The sequence below is a fragment of the Eretmochelys imbricata genome, chromosome 1 (genome assembly GCF_965152235.1).
Source record: "Eretmochelys imbricata isolate rEreImb1 chromosome 1, rEreImb1.hap1, whole genome shotgun sequence".
In the NCBI taxonomy this organism is placed as follows: Eukaryota; Metazoa; Chordata; order Testudines; family Cheloniidae; genus Eretmochelys; species Eretmochelys imbricata.
This window is the reverse complement of record NC_135572.1, coordinates 2,092,936-2,097,561: the sequence shown is the minus strand read 5'-3', so window position 1 is coordinate 2,097,561 and position 4,626 is coordinate 2,092,936. Positions and strand designations below refer to the sequence as shown.

General features: G+C 47.4%; 1 pseudogene; it reads right to left on the bottom strand.

Annotated features, from left to right (window-relative positions):
* Positions 1-233: 233 nt before the first annotated feature.
* Positions 234-1,183, bottom strand: LOC144277683 (olfactory receptor 52R1-like; annotated as a pseudogene).
* Positions 1,184-4,626: the final 3,443 nt, after the last annotated feature.

Genomic DNA, 4,626 nt, shown 5'->3' with positions numbered 1-4,626 from the left:
GGCAGGACGTGGAGCCTCAGAGGTCCAGTTAAAAAGAATTAGAACGGTGGCAATCCTATGAGCTGTACGCAGACCGATTCCTCAGATTGTCACACTGACACAGCACAGTAAGGCCAGGATTTAATGTACCTTTGACTGTCCAGTCATGGATTCAGGGAAGGGGGCCTGGCACCATGTCACCAGCCAGCTCTGAGCAGAGCTCAATCTCAGAATCAGAGCACATGAAGGAAACTTTAGGCCCCTTTATGAGTAAAGAGCCGGAGCAGCCTGTCCCGGATCTGTTTCGTCCTCACCCCGTAGATGATGGGGTTTAGCATGGGGGGCATGAAGAGGTACACATTGGCAATGAGAATGTGGGAATGCAGGGGCACATTCTGAGCAAATCTGCACATGAGGGAGATGAAGAGATGTGGGATGTAAAAGGCTAAAATGACACAGAGATGGGAGCCGCAGTTTTCAAAAGTCTTGAGCCGGGCATCCTTTGTGGGGAGGCTGAAGATGGCCCTGAGGATCTGGGTATAGGACACAGTGATAAAAATCCCATCCAGACCCATCACACCGAATGTCACAAAGAGGCCATAGTTTCTACTGACATGGGAGTCGGCGCAGGCCAGCTTTGCCACAGCTATATGCACGCAGTACGGGTTGGGGATGAAGTTGGTTGTGCAATACGGCCACTGTCTTACCAGGAAGGGAAAGGGCAGTACGACCATGCCACTGCGCAGCACCACGGCCAGGCCAATCTTGACCACCACAGTGGGGTTTGTTAGCATGGTGGAATGTCTCAGGGAATGGCAGATGGCCACGTAGCGATCCAAGGCAATGGCCACGAGGATCCCAGACTCCATCGCTGAGAAGCAGTGAATGAAGTACATCTGGGTGAGGCAGGCACTGAAATCGATCTCCCTGGAATTGAACCAGAAGATTGCCAGGATTTTGGCATGGTGGAAGTATACAGGACCAGGTCGGTGATGGCCAGCATGCAGAGGAAATAGTACATGGGCCCATGGAGGCTTGGCTCCGTCTTCACAATGAACAGGATGGTGAAGTTCCCCAAGACAGCAATGGTGTACATGGTGCAGAAGGGGATGGAGATCCAGACATGGGCTGCCTCCAGGCCAGGAATGCCCAGCAGGATGAAGGTGGAGGGGTTGGTGAATTCAGTTGTGTTGGAATCTGACATGGAGTAGGAGAGAAGGTGTCTCCTGCTTGTACCACGTGTTTCCGTGACTTCCTGTATATGCCCAGAGTGATGGTCACAGTAAAACTACCTGGATGGAGAGACAATGTTAACATGAGACAATGCACGCACTACTGGGGGCTGTTCTCATGGGTGAAGCAGATTGGTCGCCCTTCACACACTGAAAAATGATATTTTAATAATTCAGAGAAATGAACTATGAACAAATGACCTTACTAATCTCAATTCCATATTTTATGGTGCTTCCTGCCTCATTAATTCCTACTCATCGTGGTGTGGGAAACCTTACTGGGCCCCAGCAGGAAACACAAATGTGGATACTGATTATTCATCATTGTTCCTTAGGCCTTGTCTACATGACCAAGTTTTTTTGCAAAAAAGCAGTTTTTGACGAACAGCGGCGGTGTACACACTGCAAATTCACTTTCAACGACGGAACTCCTCAGTTTCAGTGACAGAATGTAACCACCTTGACAAGAGGTTTAAGGCCTTTTACGGAAATTTTTTGTTTATTTTATCACTGAAATTGGCCTCCGGAAGGCGTCCCGCATTGCCCATCCTGAATGCCGTGGTGAACAGTTTCAACGCCTCTCCCCTCCATAGAGGCGAACAGCTTCTGCCCGTCTCCCTTTAAAGGTTCAAGAATTTTAAAATTCCCCTTCCTGTTTCCTGGGTGTGGAGTGCTCACATTACAGCTTCCCAGGTGGCCATGGTGGCTCCACGCTTGGGACAATGTGGATCTGCTGAATCTGCTCAGTATTTGGGGAGAGGACGCTGTGCCGTCCCAGCTGCGCTCCAGCCATAGGAATGTCAATACCTACTGGCAGATTTCATGCAGATTGTGGGAAAAGAGCTAGTTCAATGAAGAATTCTTCAGTAGACTTCTTGCTGCATATACCAGGGTTAGGTTGCTCTAGCTACATCTCTTAGGGGTGAGATTTTTTTTTCTACTGCAAAAAGGAGCAAATGCAATTTTCGTTTGCAGTAGCAGAGTCATAGCTTGCCAGTCACGGGAGGGGAGAGTAGCCCTTTTCCTGGTGACGGTGAGGCCTCAGCTGGAGTATTGTGTCCAGTTTTGGTCTCCAATATATAGGAACGGTGTAGAGCAACTGGAAAGGATCCAGAGTCAAGTGATGAAGACGATCAACATGGTGGAATGCAAGCCATACGAGCAAAGGCTGAAGAAACTGGGTATGATCAGTTTGGAAAAGGGAGGATTGAGGGGGGACATGAGAGGGGTCTTGAGATACTTGAAAGGCTGCCATAAATAAGATCGAGGAAAGTTGTTCCCTGTTGCCACATAGGGCAGGGAAGAGGCAATGGGTTCAGACTACAGCTATTCAGATTTAGATTTAATCTCAGATAAACTTTCCAACTGTAAGAACAGCAGGACAATGGAACAGATGCCCAGGCAGGTTGTGGAAAGTCCTTCACTGGAGGTTTTCAACAGGAGGCTGGACACTCATCTGTCTGGGGTGGTTTAGATACAACAAATCCTGCATCTCGGCAGAGGTTAGACTACGTGATCCTTGCAGCTCCTTTTAACCCTGTTGCTCTTTGATCCATGATATAAAATCCTGGTGTAGACCCGGTCTTACTCAATCACAAGTTATGGAGCTCAATGCTGGGGTAACGGGGAGAAATGGAATGGCCTGTGTTACACAGGAGGGCAGGCTGGATGATCTAATGGTCCCTTCTGACTATAAACCCTATGAACCTATCAATATAGAAAGTAGTTCAGGCATTTATATTTATTCTGTCTCATAACACAGGAACAAGGGACCATTCAATTCAATTATATTGAAACTCTAAACATATAAAACTGATCAAAGAAAACTGGTCACATAATCCATATTTGGCCTGTAGAACTCCATGCCACAGACATTATTGGAGCAAAGAGTTTAGCTGAATGAGATTCAGAAATGAATTGGCCACAGTTGGTGGTGCTGGTGGCATCACCCAGAGTTGAGTCTGTCTGACACCTCCAATGACAAGACTTCATTTTCAGTTGTGTATAAGTTTGCCAAACATTAACCTGAAATTTCCCATGTTGGGTGTCTACTTTCGGCTGAATTGTATTTTGAAAGTTTCATGGCATAACAGTTCAGTCAACTTTGGGAATGAAGCTCTGGGAGAAGGAGTCTTGCCCACATTGAAAAATTGTTGTATTTATGCAAGTGAGGAGCCCTGGCACCTCCATGCTTTTCAGCAGATAAATTCTCATAAGAGCCCCACTCCCTCTCCCCACCCCCTTTAACAGCCCAAGCCCTGAATTGCAAGGGGAGGAGGTGGCGGTCTCTGTGCATTAACACACAGCTGGCTCCTGAGGTTTTACTCAGTTCTTACTCCAGACTGGATTTTTTTTGGAAGATCTGCTTGAGGGCTTGTCTACACTTAAAACACAATAGCGGTGATGCCACAGCGCTTCACTGGGACCTGAGCAAACTACGGCCCACGGCCTCCCATTCTGGCCTTGTACTGGACCTCGACTAACAACTTTCGTCCTGAAGGATCCACTGTGTGATGGAAATGAAGCCACCTTAGGGCTGGAGCCATCACTGAGGGGCACAGCAAAGAAGGGCATTTTGGCTAATGGTACTAGAGGAAATTCAGCACCTGTGGCAAAGGCCCTGGGATGTTTAGCAGCTGTGCAGAGCAGAAATAGATTCAGACCTACTCTCTGTCCCCTCATGAGTACGTTGCACTTGGTTTGTCGAACTGAAAGAGATGGGTACCTGTAATTTCTGAGACGAAAGCAGTGTTTAGCCATGGAGCCATCTTCAGTCCGTGCATTATGGTTTTCCTGGATGATGGACGAACATCCTCCTGACAAAAAGACAAAAAAGTGAGGGAATGAAGTAGTGAAAGCTTTACTGATATAAAGCCAAGACAAGCTGTGAGCAAGAGGCAGGCCCTGCTCACAGAATCTGGCAAGAACCGGGCAGATACTGCAGAAATACACGTTCCTAAGGAGTTCTGGGCACAGAGCACTCACACAAACACATCCCGATATCAAGTGGTACCAGAATATCCTGATACAAGGATGGTTATAAAAAGATAACAGGAACACCTTGACCCCTCCTAAAAGATAAGGTCAGGATGACAGTACATGATAAAGATGTTTTGATCAAACCAACTTACTACCCACATCAGGGGGCAGTAACTAACGATGTCAGAGGGGCAGTACGTAACTTGTTTGTATCGGGTACTAAGATGTATCTCAGAGGGAATGTCTTTGTCTAGCCTAGGGAGGAATGGAAAGCCCTGCTGTTCACTGAGCTGGCCCATTGTGATGGGAAAACCTGTACTCGTGGTCTGGTAGAATCTGAGGGATACTAGTACTGTGCTTCATCGACAATAAACCTGGCCTGGTACCTTTGTACCTTGGTGTATCTCGTGGTCATTGGGCAGTTCGCTCAGGGTTT